This window comes from Gorilla gorilla, chromosome 5 (genome assembly GCF_029281585.2).
Source record: "Gorilla gorilla gorilla isolate KB3781 chromosome 5, NHGRI_mGorGor1-v2.1_pri, whole genome shotgun sequence".
NCBI classification, from domain to species: Eukaryota; Metazoa; Chordata; class Mammalia; order Primates; family Hominidae; genus Gorilla; species Gorilla gorilla.
Genome location: NC_073229.2, coordinates 46343619 through 46359855, shown reverse-complemented (window position 1 = coordinate 46359855; position 16237 = coordinate 46343619). Strand labels below are relative to the sequence as shown.

Sequence of the window (16237 nt, the reverse complement as noted above, 5' to 3'; positions counted from 1 at the left end):
AAATGTGTACAGGTTAACTTTTTTTTTTCTTTTTTTGAGACAGAGTCTCTGTCACCCAGGCTGGAGTGCAGTGATGCAATCTCAGTTCACTGCAGCCTCTGCCTCCCGGGTTCAGGTGATTCTCCTGACTCAGCCTCTCGAGTAGCTGGGAGTACAGTTGTGCACCCCATGCCTGCCTATTTTTTTTTTTTTTTTTGTATTTTTAGTAGGGACAGGGTTTCGCCATGTTGGCCAGCCTGGTCTTGAACTCCTGACCTCAGGTGATCCACCTGCGTTGGCCTCCCAAAGTGCTAGGATTACAGGCATGAGTCACAGCGCCTGGCTAGGTTAACTTTTTCAGTCAAGTTAAATTTACTATTTGGAATTTAATAGCATAAATGTAGAATAACCCATCTAGCAATATGTTCTTCTGAACTCTTTAGAGTGTAATCATTGGATTCGTAAAATGTGATTTCTTCATTGGCAGACGTAGCCTCTCCAATAATTTTTATATTTTTCACTCCAAACCTATTCCTGAATCTGTGTAACCATCCCCTACTTGCAATATATGGGTTGGTGTCAATCATTTCAGAGGATCCCTTGATGAAGTCTTCATACGGGCTCAGTGTTTTCTGGTATAACGTGTTGCCCTCAAGTAGATTAAGTGATCTGTTCACGTGTTTCACCCACATATTTACTGTCTTTTAAATGTTAACTATGCACTTATCACACACTGTAGCAGTAACTTCTGCAAAACTAGCACAAATTTCTTTTCTTTACAATTTTATTGATAGAAGATTTATTCTTACCATAGCTCTTAGCAACCTCTGATATGAATTTGTTTCTGTTTCCTTATTAAGTAGAGAACTTCCCCTTTTCACTTAAAGGTAGCACTTTAGGGCTTCTGTTTGGCATACCCAAACTGCCAGCATCACTACTCTTGCACTTTGGGGCCTTTATTGAGTAAAATAAGGGTTATTTGAACACAAGCAACGTGAGGACAGTAGCTCAGATAACTCAGATGGCTACTGACTGGCTAACTAGTGGGTGGCTTACTACACAGCGTGGATATGCTGGACAAATAGATGGTTTACTTCCCAGGCGGGATGGAGCACATAAGGCGACATTTCATCATGCTGCTCACAACAGAGAAATTGAAAACTTATGAATTGTTTATTTCTGGAATTTTTCATGTAGTAATCTCAGATCGCGGTTGACTGTGGGTAAGAAACAAACGATGAAAGTGGATTACTGCTATTCATTTTAATTCCAAGGGCCTTGGTTCTTCCTAATCCGACGCTTCAATGCAGCATTATTTAGACATACCATCCAAAACGTAGACCTTAGGCTACTTTTGAGTCGGTTGCCACTCATGAAGCAAATCGTGCTGTTTTCTGCCCAAGGGTCCCTGCTCTGGGCCGCTAGGCAAATGAGCACAATACATGGAGGTGCTGGGGATTGAACCCAGGGCCTCGTGCATGCTAAGCACGCGCTCTACCACTGAGCTACACCCCCTGAAAGAGTGCTTTTTTGCTATATTTTATAACTGGCTGTCACTGTTATCTGCTAGTGTTCTACGATTTAAACCGAGGTCAAATTCTACTCTATCCAACTCTACTATTTCTGAAACCCTCAAGTTGCATTCTGGACCGAAAGATCCCTTTAGTGCTATTAGGGTCTTTCATAATGGCGGACCCTCCAAAGACTGTTCCTAGGGAACTTCCCGAATGGCAGCTTTTGTCCACCACCAAGGAGAATCCCAGGTAGAAATATTATCTTAAACAGTCAACTTCCTACTTTTCTGTCTGCAGTGCTCCCAGAAAAACATAAACGGTACTACTAGGGAATACTAAGAGCAGTACTAGGAGAGCTACTCAGGGAACGTAGGTCCAAGAGAGGAGATAAGACTGGAGGGGAATTAATTCACAATATCAGCGTGAAATGAATTGCAAAGCATGTGTCAGTCACAACTCTCCCAAGCCGCTGGGCCCAGCGTCTACGGAAGCGTGGAAGCGGCATTCTGTCCAAGACGCTGCTCACTGGCTGAGATCCCTAGAGAGCGAAGACCAGAAAGAAAACAGCTCCAGGCGACTTTCACCTCTTTCAGGCAAAATCCTTTCACGGTGAGGCGAACACAAAGAAAGCAAGAGGAAAGAATTTGCTCTTTTTAAGACCTCCCTGCGCCTGGACAGGTCCTCAGACCCTGTGTTCCTGGAGCACAAAAGGTAAGGGTTTCCTGTCTTTATTCAACATGCGTGTGCCACAGTCAACCCAGACAAGTGTTTTGGAGACAATGGGGGTTGGGGGCAAGAATGTAAGTAATTTAAGAACTCCCCCAGGTGACTCTGAAAATCAGCACGGTTCGGTTACAAGTGGAATGTCTGAGAACGGAAGAGAACTGAAGAGGAGGACGAGAAGAAGGAAGGAGATAGAGAGTGGAGGGTATTATGGGCGAGAGTGGGGAAAGTGGAAGAGATGAAGCAGCGAAAGACGAAGAAGAACAAGAGGACGAGAAGACAGGAAGCGGGTTCAGGCAGGGGACTCGAAACACCATCAGTATTTAAATAGGGAGGGAGACTGGACGTATCCAAGTTCCCCTATCTGTCGCGTTTTCACCAGGCCCACGGCAAGACAGAAGGTTCCACTCTTCTAAACAAAGTAGGCTGAAAACGTAGGTCCTGCACGAAGATTTGGTTTGTTTTGTTCTAGATTGTCGCGGGTTGAGAGCAATTCGTTGCTCTTTTCCTCTCTGGATAAACAGGTTGAGCGCTTCACCAGGCGTTCGTGTGGCTGAATTTTTGTGCAATAGGTACTGGGAATGGCAGGTTTTTTTGTTTGTTTGTTTTTGTTTTTTGAGACGGAGTCTCGCTCTATCGCCCAGGCTGGAGTGCAGTGGCGCGATCTCGGCTCACTGTAAGCTCCGCCTCCCGGGTTCACGCCATTCTCCTGCCTCAGCCTCCCGAGTAGCTGGGATTACAGGCACACACAACCACGCCCGGCTAATTTTTCACTTTTTTTTTTTTTTTTTTTTTTAGCGGAGACGGGTTTCACTATGTTGGTCAGGCTGGTCTCGAACTCCTGACCTCGTAATTCTCCCGCCTCGGCCTCCCATCGTGCTGGGATTATAGGCGTGGGGAAAGGCAATTTTATAAAGAACATCTTGAAAGCCACTCCCGGACTCTTTCGGTATTCTTTACTTGCATCCTGCACTTGTCTTAGCTGGAGTCAGAAGAGAAACAATTTGAGCAGAGAAAATATGTTTGCCATAGTGTTGTAGAACCACACTATTGTCTGCCTCATCTCATAGGGATTAATTAATGGGCTGAAGATGAGGGACCGTTCTGACAGGTGTGTAATGACATCTCATTATGGTTTTATTTTGCATTTTCCTAATGGTTAATGATGCTGAACATCGTTCCATGTGCTTCTTTGCTACCCGTATATTTTCTTTGGTAAAATATTTCTTTATATCATGTTCTAATTAATTTTTTGTTTTTTACTGTTGAGATTGGAAGTTGTATTCTAGTTCTTTATATATTGACACTAGGCCCTTATCAAATGTGTGGATTTATGTCTACCACTTTCTTATTTGATTTCCATTTGTTCTCTCTGGTGTTTTTGTTGTAGCATTTGTTGTTCTGTTATCCTTTTTCTACCTTTTTTTGGATGTCTTTGATATTTTTCGTATTCCATTTTAACTTAATCAGTGGCTTTTTCTCTATATCTTGTTACTTTAGTGATTGCTCTGTGATTTAGTGATTACAATATGCACACCATCCACTTAGACTTCATGAAAGTCCAGCACCAATATAGGATCCTTTACCCCTTCACCAACTTTGTTATAGTTGTCAAATGTATTACACCAACACATGGACAATTCCACTAGATAACACCCATATATATTTAAAATAACCTAGGAGAAAAAAATTATTTTATATTATCACAGATATTTATCATTTCAGTGGCTTTTCCTTCACTCCTGAAGATCCAAGTTTCCCTCTGGTATCATTTCCTTTTAGCCTGAATAATTTTCTCAATATTTCTTGCACAGAAGATTTGATGGTAATGCATTCTTGTAACTTCCCTTCTTTGAGAATACCTTTATTTTCTCCTCATTTCTGGATTGTCTCTCTAGATACTGAATTCTGGATTAATATTTCGTTTATCATTTTAAAGATGTTGTTCCACTGTCTTTTGACTATCATAGTTTCTGAAAGAAAAATCCACATATTTGGATTGTGGTCTCCGTTTTAAAATTGTGTTATTTTCTGTAGTTGTTTCCAAGATTATTTTTTGTTTGTTTTTAAGATAGGGTCTCACTTTGTCACTCAGGCTGGAGTGCAATGGTGTGGTCACAGCTCGTTCCAGCCTCGATCTTCTGGGCTCAAATCATCCTCCCACCTCAGCATGCATCTCTGCCTTCTGTAGCTGGGACTACAGACATGCACTACCGTGCCTGGCTAAGATAGCTTCCGTCCTTCCTTCCTTCCTTCCTTCCTTCCTTCCTTCCTTCCTTCCTTCCTTCCTTCCTTCCTTCCTTTCCCTTCCTTCCTTCCTCTTTTTTTTTTTTTGAGATGGAGTCTCACTATGTTGCCCAGGCGGGTCTCAATCTCCTGAGTCCGTTGATCCTCTTGCCTCAGCCTCCCAAAGTGCTGGGATTACAGGCGTGAGCCACCATGCCCAGCTCCAAGATTTTTAAAAAAGCTTTTATTTTCAGCAGCTGGATGATAATGTGTCTAATTAGTTTTTAAAATTTTGATTGGAAGTTTCTTGAATCTGTAAATTTACATCTTATTTTTGTCATTATTTATGTAAATATTTCTCTACACCAGTCTTTTTCTCCTGAGACTCCAGTGACATCTATTTTAGACTATTTGATATTATTCTACAGGACCTTGAATTCATTGTTTTCAGTCTTTTTTTTTCTCTCTCTTCCCATTAAATTGAATGGTTTCTATTGATCTATCTTTAAGTTAACTGATTTTTTTACTCTACATCTCCACTGAGTCTATCCATTGAACTTTTAATTTCAGATATTATATTTCAGATCTAAAATTTCCAGTTGGTTTCTTTTTCAATACTTTCTATTTTTTTTTTTTTTTTTTTTTTTTTGAGACAGGGTCTTACTCCAAGGCCCAGGCTGAAGTACAGTGGTATGTTCATAGCTCACTGCAGCCTTGAACTCCTGAGCTCAAGTGGTCCTCCCATCTCAGCCTCCTGAGCAGCTGGGACTATAGGTGCATACCACCACACCTAGCTTTTTTTTTTTTTTTTTAACCTTTGATAGCAGATATCTCTAGCTGTGTTGCCCAGGCTGCTCTCAAATTCTTGATCACAAGCAATCCTCCCCCTGAGCCCCCGTAAAGTGCTGGGATTACAGTTGTGAGCCACCATGCCTGACCAGTTTCTATTTCTTTTAATAAAAATTTTTACATTTTGGTTCATTAAAGTATGCTTGGCATAGAGCACAGTTAAAATAGGCACTGAAAGTCCTCATCTGATAATTTCAAGATCTGAGTCACCTTGGATTTGCCATCTATTGATTGTATTTTGTCTTGAAGATTGAATATATCCCCCTGGATCTTTGTATGTTGAGAAATTTTTTATTGTGATGATTTTGTGGAGAATGCTTGATTTATTTACTTGTTTTTAGCAGATAACTTACCTGATTAGTTCAGACTGAAAGTTTTATGTCTCAGCCAGGCATGGTGGCTCACGCCTGTAATCCCAGCACTTTGGGAGGCGGAGGCAGAGGCAGGCAGATCACAAGGTCAGGAGATCAAGACCATCCTGGCTAAAACGGTGAAACCCCGTCTCTACTAGAAATACTAAAAATACAAAAATACCAAAATTAATTAGCTGGGCATGGTGGTGGGCACCTGTAGGCCCAACTACTCGGGAGGCTGAGGCAGGAGAATGGCGTGAACCCGTGAGGCAGAGCTTGCAGTGAGCGGAGATTGCACCACTGCACTCCAGCCTGGGCAACAGAGCGAGACTCCATCTCAAAAAAAAAAGTTTTATTTTCAAAGCTTTTGTTATGCTGTTTCAGGTCTTCCCTTGAGCATGTCCCACTTGGTGTTAGTCTGAGATGGAGGTCTTCGTGTAAATATACTGTTAGTTTGGAAAGAATTAGTTATGCTGTTCTGGTTCTGTCTGTAGCATGCACAGCTCAGAGCTAAGCCCAAGACGTGTGTGGCTTTATATACAGATTTTAGGGAATCCTTTCTTCAGTCTTTCAGGATTCTCCTTAACTCTTCAGACTTTTCTCAACTTTTCCTTGATAATTTGGCTAGAAATATGGAGTTTCTGTCACAGTTTCTGTTGCCTACACAACTGCTTCATGATTGGGGCTCACTCTCAGTAAAGAGCTGTGAGAAAAATACTAAAAATAAAAAAACTCATCTTTAATTCATTGCGGGTCACCCTTCCAAGTTTTTATTGCCTCCATAATCTAATTGCTTTTGTTTGCTTGATAAGTTTGGTGGGGGTGGGGGTGTGTGTGTGTGTGTCCCCTCTCCCCATAATTTTTTCTATAATCAGCAAGATATATTGTGATGGGACTATGCAAACATAGAAAACCTGGAATCTTCTGCTTGTAAAGTTTTACTTTTAGTTCTTGAAATGTTGAGCTTGATTCTTAGAGCTCCCAAGGGAAAAATGCTTTCACCAGAGGCCACCAAAGGAATGGTTCCATTAAACCAGAAGTTGAGAATGACATTTTAACACTTTGGCCTTTTTGTGCCAATAAACCAGCAGGCAAGGAAGGGGCTTACTCTTGGTGATTGCTCATGGTGATTGATCCTGATACCAACTTAAATTGGGACGTTACTACACAAATGGGGTTATGAAGGAATATGTCTGGAATTTAAGGGGGTTTTTAGCAGTGCCTTTCAGTAAGTAATATCATCCACTGTGATTAAAGTCAATCAAAAACTACAACAATCTTTTGTACAGGGCACTGCTAAATGTCATAAACTCTCTAGGAGTGAAGGTTTGGTTTACCCCATCAGGCAAAGAGCCTTAACTGCTGAGGTACTTGCCGAAAGCAAAGAGAATATGGAGTGAAAGAGATAATTACAAATACCAATCAGCTGCAGATACAAGTACTCTAATAGTTATGAGCATTCTTTCTTTGTGGTTTATCATAACCAGCCTTTTTTCTTTCCTTTTCTGGCTCACCCACTGTATTAGTTTCCTAGGGCTGCTGTAACAAATTATCACGAACTCAGTAGCTTAAAACAATGGAAATTTATTCTTTCATAGTTCTGGAGGCAAGAAGTGTGAAATCAAGGTGTGAACAGGGTCATATTTTCTCTGAGACTCTGGGTAGAATCCTTCCTTGCCTTGTCTTAGCTTCTGGTGGTGGCCATCAATATTTTGTATTCTCTGACTTGTAGCAGCATCACTCCAATCTCTGCCTTTCTGGTCACATGGCATTCTCACAGTGTCTCTGTATACAAATTTCTCTCTTCTTGCAAGGACATCAGTCACATTGGATTAGAGTCCACCTTAATAATCTTGTCTTAACTTGATTACATCTGCACAGACTCTATTTCCAAATAAGGTCACATTCTGAGGTTCCAAGAAGTTTATGATTTGGGGGGAAGGACAGTATTAACCCAGTACAACTACCACCTAACATAAGATATATTAATACTAGTTACATTTATATCCCTGAATTTAAGTAACTGTATATCAAAAGAGGAGTGGAATAAACATCACCAAAAGAGGGTTCCATGGATTTTGTTTTTGTTTGGAAGGTAAGTATGGTTTAAAGATGTATGTGGGGTGCTGAGCAAGTTGCAATACATAAGCCTTTGTCAGTATAGGCAATGGTTGAAAACAGGAACAGAAAATACAGGAAATTAGAACCCATGCTTGTCCAGTCAAAAAAACAAACAAACAAACAAAAACAACAAAAAAAAAAAAGAAAGGAAAAAAGAAAATACAGGAAAGTTTGGAGACACAGGAAGAAGAGGATAAAAAGAAGCAGAAAAAGAAATAACAAATAAAAAAGAAAGAACAGGGAGAACTCCACAATATAAATGGGAAAATTATTTACCACTGAAGGAAAATAGATTTAGAAGAAGCTAGGTAACACTGAAGAAGCTCTGGAGGCAGAAGAAAGAAGCTCCGATGGTAAGGAAACTATCCCAGCATTTTTGAGATTTGAAGCCCTAATTCCTCAGTCCCTAAAGGAGAATTATAAATCCAGACCAAAGAAATTAGTTGCAATTACGTTTTTGCTGCATTACTTGAAAGGAATCTCATGCAACTATTGTTTCCCTTCAAGAAGAATAAAAAACAGTAGCTGTGCAAATTGTCTTCCATTCATTCAATCAAAGATAAGTATCAACAATGTATAATGGGGCAATTATCGGGTTAATCTCTTGATTCAAAGATGTGAATGAAATAATCCCTGACCTCAAGGAGTTAGAACTGGAGAAGATCAGAAAGTAAATACATCAAAACCCACAAGACTATTTGATAACTTACTATTCTCTGGTCCTACCAGCTGCAGTGTACAGCCATTTCATAAGATACGAAATTGAGAGAAACAAGACAATTGGAAATGGGAGTCAAAAAGGAGTCACTAATGTGAACAAAACCCTGACAAATAAAGCAGGGGAAAACCATGAAGAGAGGATTCTCATGCTTGTATGCCTAATAACAAAAACTATCACAAAAGACTGTGAAAACCACAACCTTGCAATCTTACACACAAAAAATATGTCTACAAGGACATCTGCCTAGCAACTGCCTGTCCAAACTTGGACTAGTGTCACCCTTGTTATTAATATTTGCAGCCAAAGATAATTATTTCAAAAACAATTATGTAGCCCTCCTCAACTTTTCTTTAAAAACTTTTGTCTTTCTTTACCTCCCTGAAGACATACATCGTTTACCGTGGCATGCCTATTCCCACTGCAATGCTCTGTTCACAAATAAACATATTTTCTTTTAGAGAACCTCTCTCTGTTATTTAGGTTGACACATGGAAAGTCTCAGGGTGGAATATTCTGTTGGGTCTTCAGTCTCTTCCTCACTACAATTTCTTTCTTATTTCTTTTTTCTCTTTTCTCTTTCTTTCTTTTTCTATTTTTTTTTTTTTTTTTTTTTTTTTTTTTTTTTTTTTTACGGTATAGACCAAGCTATCCAGTCTTTCTTGGCCATTTTGTCCATACCCATGTGTTCAAAAATATTATCTATCTAGAAATAATTTCCACCTTTGCTTTCTATATCATGCCCTTCTTTCTTCAGCAGCAATCAACAAACAAAGTCCAAAAAAACTTCTTGAAAAATTAAGAAGCGTCTCAACATCAACATGTGCAAAATAAAAATTATTGTCTCCCATTTCCACTTTCACATGTGCAGGTGGCTCAAAATTAAAAATAAAAAGAAGCTTTAGACCAGTGACAGGATCTGGGAGACGACTTACTTGGCAGGTGAGGTTGAGCAGGGGCCAGGCACTGTGGCTTACACCTGGGAGGCCAAGATGGGTGGATAACTTGAGGTCAGGAGTTCGAGACCAGCCTGCTCAACATGGTGAAACTTTGTCTCTACTAAAAATACAAAAATTAGCTGGGCGTGGTGGCTCATGTCTGTAGCCCCAGCTACTTGGGAGGCTGAGGCAGGAGAATTGCTTGAGCCGGTAAAGTGGAGGTTGCAGTGAGCTGAGATTTTGCCACTGCACTCCAGACTGGGCAGCAGAGCAAGACTCTGTCAAAAAAAACCCAGCAAAAATGGTGTCATATGCTTTAGAATTTATTATCCTTTCTTTAACATAGGTGTGAGAAAGGATTTAGGAAAAGATTATTGAAATGGACTTTAACAGAATAGACATTTACGTTTAAATGTTACACTTTCACAAAACCATGTAAAATGTAAAACTAGGGAATATGAAACAAGAAATTGCAACAGTGATGGGGCTGTGGCTTGATGGTATAGCTTTTCTCTTGCAAGTGTAAGGTCTCAAATTTGATCCCTGGGAGCGCCAGTGCTGCTTTCTTTTTCCACAATTCTGACAATGTGGAATTGGCACCTTCCTTTATTCCCCCTTTTCCCCTCATTATTTTCTGCTCCCTGGCAAAGTAAAACAAAATGCAATGGGTTGCCACTACACAGAGTTATTGGGAAAACACAAGAAAGGCATGAGTGCAAAGCACCAAGTAGCCAACAGATTAATCAGCTTTTTAAAATTTACCTGGTCTAGGCTGGGTGTGGTGGCTCATGCCCGTAATCCCAGCACTTTAGGAGGCCGAGATGGATGTATCACTTGAAGTCAGGAGTTCAAGACCAGCCTGGCCAACATGGTGAAACCCTGTCTCTACTAAAAATTCAAAAATTAGCCGGGCGTGGTGGTGGACTCTTATAATCCCAGCTACTCAGGAGGCTGAGGTGGGAGAATTGCTTGAACCCACGAGATGGAGGTTGCAGTGAGCCGAGAACCCGCCACTGCACTTCAACCTGGGTGACCAAGAGAGACTCCATCTCAAAAAAAAAAAAAAAGAAAAGAAAAGAAAAGAAAAATTTACCTGGTCTACCATTTAGCAATAGTACTGAAGAGAAAGAAAGACTATGAAATGAGGAAAAAGAAGCTCATAGGCAGAAAATATGCCACTCCCTCCTGATCCTCTGTCCTTTCTGTCTTTGCTGTCATTCTCCATTTTTATCTACACAAACTTCATTGCAGACTTCATCTCGTGGGTCAGACATTTTCACCATCATTATCAGTGAATTACGTGCATATCACATGGCAAAACCATGCCACTTCTTTTCATTTTAAAGTGGATTATGTCTAAGTAACAATATACAGAGTTTTTGGAAGGCACCCTAATCTCTGAGTCAGAAACTCTGCAGACATGACATCTCTTACCGTGAGTTTTGCATTTTCATGAGGCTATGAAGGAGAGGTCCTCTGGAGAGTGGGTAGCATGAGGGCTCAAAATTACCCATTCTTATCAGAAGATAATAAGATTTTTGAGTATTGTTCCAATTTTCATTATGAGCTGTCAGTTTTCTGATTGGGAATTAAGTGTTTTTCCATTTAACCTCATGGGTTCTTCATGCTCAATTTTCCTTAATGCCAGTACAAAACCTAATGCCATATAACAATGGCAGGGATTTTGTTTCTTACTTTTAATTCAAAGGGTAATCAACCTAACAGCAACAAAAAACCTGGCAGAGATTCTGCTTATCTTTCTGTACTTACTAGCTAGATAGAAGGCTAATCAAGCTACTTGGAAGTCTCCTTAAGTAAATCCCTCACTCACTAAATCCATAACTCTAAATCCCCCGTCAGTCTGCATTCTTCCTCGTTCTCTTAAATCTGTTTTTCCACTTTCATGCCTATAGTCACTCTTCTGGTAACCCATTTAATTCTCGTAAGTCTTCAAAGTTGGCTTCTGCCTACAGTGGTAGAATAGAGCAGGAAATTGCTGGGTTGCATCTGTTTAAACCATGGAATTCTTATTTTACTGCAACCTTGGTTTTGCTCCCTCAAACTCTCGACTTTTAGAATCCAGTTGAGCAAACAGGAGGATGTATGGAAGGATGTGCTCACTGTAAACACTTAGTTTCCTAAGAGAAAGCCAGGTTTCAATTTACCTCTATCTAAAAGTTAGAAATACATAGGTGAAATAAAAGATTAGCTTTACCAAGGGTTTAAATCCTGAAATCTCACCTTAAAAGACTAAACCTCCACCAAATGGGCTATGCCCCTTCATAGTTAAAGAGCTTCTTGAAATCTTGTCAAGTGAATATTTTAAAAATTATACTCTAACCTGTTTGCCTCATATTTTCTCTTTCATTTCAAGTTTCCACACTTTTTTTTTTTTTTTTTTTTTTGAGTCGGAGTTGCCCTTTTGTTGCCCAGGCTGGAATGCAGTGGTGCGATCTCGGCTCACCACCACCTCCACCTCACGGGTTCAAGTGATTCTCCTGCCTCAGCCTCCTGAGTAGCTGGGATTACAGGCATGTGCCACCACACCCAGCTCATTTTGTATTTTTGGTAGAGAGGGGGTTTCTCCATGTTGGTCAGGCTGGTCTTGAACTCCCAACCTCAGGTGATCTGCCCTCCTTGGCCTCCCAAAGTGCTGGGATTACAGGAGTGAGCCACCGCGCCCGGCCCTCCACACTGTATTTTGCTTACACACATACCTGAGATGCTCAAGCCAAAATCAGCCATAAATCCCACTTCTATAATTAACATTGATTGAAGTGTAACCACTCACACTTTGCACACTGTGGTGCTTATGGAAGCCACCAATAACAGTGGCTCCTGCACCATGCACCTTCGAATCAGCTACACACATGCCCTCCAAAGTGCTCATAGTGTTTGTCCAGTGACAGAAAAGTGCAGCGAGGCATTGTCAAAGCCATAACAATTTTAGACTAAACAAGTCAGATCTTCCTGTGGGACAAATGTCTTTAGTGTTTTTTCTTCCAGAAGAAAGGGGAACTTGTATAGATAAGAGCTTGTACTCTAGTGATAACAAGAAAGATATAGACCTTTGGATATATCCTGTCTACTATATGTTCACTTCACCTCCTCTTCTATGAAATTTTCCTAAAAAGTTAACTCAGTACAGGCTCTGGGTGCTTGACTTCCTAGGCTATTGGTTCTCAAAGCTGACTGATTACTGGAATCATCTGGGAAGCTTTAAAATCATGTACATTACTGGCTGCTTCGGCTAGAAGGTGCCCTAGGGTTTTCTTCAAAGCTCCTGTGAGGGTTGACAGTCACACAAAAATATTGGCAAAACTCACAGGGACTACTCTTCGTGTCTTATGTGGCAAAGTTTGAGGACTTCTCTAGGCCTAAAGAGGCTTCACAAGGATCTGGAATTTTTTTTTTTTTTTTTGAGATGGAGTTTCACTCTTGTCCCCCAGGCTGGAGTGCAGTGGCAAGATCTTGGCTCGCTGCAACCTCTGCCTCCCGGGTTCAAGCAATTCTCCTTCCTCAAATTCTCCTGCCTCAGCCTCCCTAGTAGCTGGGATTACAGGCATGCACCACTACACCCGGCTAATTTTTGTATTTTTAGTAGAGATGGTGTTTCACCATGTTGGCTAGGCTGGTCTCCAACTCCTGACCTCATAATCCACCTGCCTCGGCCTCCCAAAGTGCTGGGATTACAGGTGTGAACCACTGTGCCCAGCAGATTTATCTATCTATCTATCTATCTATCTATCTATCTATCTATCTATCTGTTTGTTTGTTTTTTTACAAAGATGTTATAAAGACTTAATGTTCCAGCTCACATATTGTTTCTTTTCCACTTTCCTTATTCTGGACAAAATTTTATCCAAATGAGGCTTTATAATACATTGCAGCTTTTCCCTTCCTTTACTCTTTCCCTTTCCTTCTATGGGGCCTCCTTAACTAGAGCTGAAGCATCCATTAATTGGGTCCAGGCCAGGGTTTGCTAGAACAGTGACTGTGAAACACTATTGTTGCTCTTCATTTATAGCCAGGCTTTCAGATAAATTTTTTCCTCTTCTGTCTTATCTACCCAACATTAGCCTATATTTTGAGATTGGCACTCATGTCTCTCATTTTGTCATACTTCATTTCTCAGCAAGTATTATTAATTTATTGCACTTCTATCTTTTCCACTTACCTGGATCTAAATCCCCTGAGGTAACACATTGCTAATATTCTTTATGTCCTTCTGCACGGTCTTCTTCTTTTTGTCCTTCTGCATTGTCTTCTTTTTTTTTTTTTTTTTTTTTGAGATGGAGTCTTGCTCTGTCACTCAGGCTGGGGAGCAGTGGCATGTTTCGGCTCACTGCAACCTCTGCCTCCTGGATTCAAGTGATTCTCATGCCTCAGCCTCCCAAGTAGCTGAGACTACTGGCATGTGCCAACACCCCTCACTAATTTTTGTATTTTTAGTAGAGATGGGGTTTCGCCACATTGGCCAAGCCAGTCTCCAACTCCTGACCTCTGGAGATCTGCCCGCCTTGGCATCCCAAAGTGCTGGGATTACAGGCATGAGCCACTGTGCCCGGCCTGCACTCTTTTGTCTTTTTTGATACTTTGTAGACAACATGGAAGTTGAAAGAAAATAATATTGAAAAGAAGTAAATATCTCAACTTGGGATTCTCCTCGATGAGTTGAAGCTGATGCTCTGTAGTATGTTGGTGAGCAGACCTTGGAGTGGCCTGACTGGAGTGAGAAAATTGGAGGAGGAAGATCTTAGTAAACAAAACTGTTTTTTGGTCTAGCATTCCACTACTTTTCATGGCATAGCCACAAAAAGGGACTGGTCTAGGATTTTCTGAAATAGTGAGGTTGAATACAGTAAACTGTCCTACCAACCACTAGATATCCAGAAATTGGGACAATCATCAGTTTTAGAGGATTTACTGAAATGTAGGGTCAATTGGGGTATATAGCTTGGTGGCAGAGCACCGGCTAAGCATGCAGGTGAGTCCAGGTTTATTCCTTCAATACTGCTTTTCTCTTACTTCTTCAAAGCTGTACTTAAATAACACAACCCTGTTGCATCAGCATAAGACAAGAAGAATTGAGAGAGAAATATCCCCCTCACTCAGGATCTCCCAAAAGGAGAGGAACAATCATGTCACCACCACATTAGTAAGCTCTCATTCTTTTCGTTCCATTACGCAGTTTCCTGAGGAACAACCATGAAAAAGAATGATCAAGGAAAAGAAAAAGAGGCCCTTAAGCAATCTTTGTTAACAAATCTTTTTGTGGTTGTTCCTGTGTGAAGCCTGAGGAGCCGAAACTCACCCACTGATTTTTCTCTCCCCTCACTGCTCTTCCATGCACACAGATGGCAGTAGTTTCAATCAATTACCAAATGTGGCAGGTTATTGATCCCAACTTCTGAGTGAGGGATCAAGGGAAAGACATCTCTCAAATAATGCAGTGCTTTCGAAACTCAATAGCTGAGCTAATTGCTAGTGTCAGTGAAGGTAGAGGTGTAGCTGACATAACTCAGTTGGGAGAGCCCCCGATTAAAGGTCTAAAACTCCCATATCCCTCCTCAGAGTTTGAAATCAATGATTTGTTTCAGCAGCATGTTGCCTGATCACAAACATCCTCCTGCACTCACTTTTCAAGGAAATCTTCTAGAGGGCTAAGGCGAGGAGAATCAAAATTGGGTGGCTTAAATGTTCCTTGCCTTTGCCAGTGAACACTTTTTTTTCGGTGTTTTGAGGCTTTAAAGGAAAACTTGCTTGATATAACTTTCGTCAGTGTTACACAACAGCTCTTGGATAAAGAAGCAGCCCAAGGCTTTGACGTGAATATGTACATCCTTCGCCTTATATGCTAAGCTGAAAGCTTCCCGTGAACAAAGGGCTCTCCTCGTTCCCAGACAATTCAATTCTATTTGCTTTGCCATATCCAGGACCTGCCCGCATTTTCCAATCCCCAGTGGCACTGCTTGAAGGTTTCCGGGCCTCTTTGACTTTTTCTTTCAAATATGTACATATATGGCAGAATTCCTCCTTGGGTCCGTGGGTTCTCAAAGGGAAGGCAGTTGGAAATTCTCTCCGCTGCCCTGCGTCTGACCTTGCCCTGTTTATTCCCTAAGTCTGGGTGGGAGGGAATATGTCATTCCATTTAAAGTTGATGGAGTTTTGAATTCGCTGTTTTAAAACCCGTTTGTGGATATAATAATCGTCAAGCGAGAAATAGAGATAGGGTGTGGAATCAGAGCAGGACAGTCTCAGAACCTAGGACTCACGAAAAGAGCTGGAAAATGGATGTTGGCAGAGCCTCCGACCCAGCATGGTGTGAAGATCAAGGAAAGCCCGCGGCTGCCTCTGGACTGAAGAGCACTTTTTTCTGAGTCATTATCGCTGCTATATATGTTGGAGACTTGAGACTGTCTCAGGACCTTCCTGGTGGAGGCAAGAAACTCTCACCGAGTCGCCGGCGAGTGGACCTTGGAGCAAGTTAACAGGAATGGGAAGGTCCTAGAATCAAAAACGGTGCTATTCAGACTAAAATATGTTACTCGTCTAATGAAGCCACTACACAGTATCCAGTCTTGTAACTTCAGAGATAATGAAATTTAATCCAGTGGACTTTCTCTAGCTAACTCTTAAGTTAAAAAACTATAACAAAACAAAACCAACAAGAAAAATAGCAGCAACATTTTATGAAAGAACCCAGGCAGTTTGAGGGTCAGGGGGTGTAGCTCAGTGGTAGAGTGCGTGCTTGGCATGTACGAGGTCCCTGGTTCAATCCCTGGCACTTCTATTTTTCCTTCAGCCAATCCATCC

The 16237-nt window shown here is 41.1% G+C and overlaps 2 non-coding genes across 2 annotated transcripts; one reads left to right on the top strand and one right to left on the bottom strand.

The window, feature by feature from the left end:
• Nucleotides 1-1422: 1422 nt before the first annotated feature.
• Nucleotides 1423-1494, bottom strand: TRNAA-AGC (transfer RNA alanine (anticodon AGC)). The gene has a single exon. It is a non-coding gene; the product is annotated as a tRNA-Ala (tRNA).
• A 14648-nt stretch (nt 1495-16142) lies between these two features.
• TRNAA-GGC (transfer RNA alanine (anticodon GGC)) lies at nt 16143-16214 on the top strand. Its single transcript has one exon. It is a non-coding gene; the product is annotated as a tRNA-Ala (tRNA).
• Nucleotides 16215-16237: the final 23 nt, after the last annotated feature.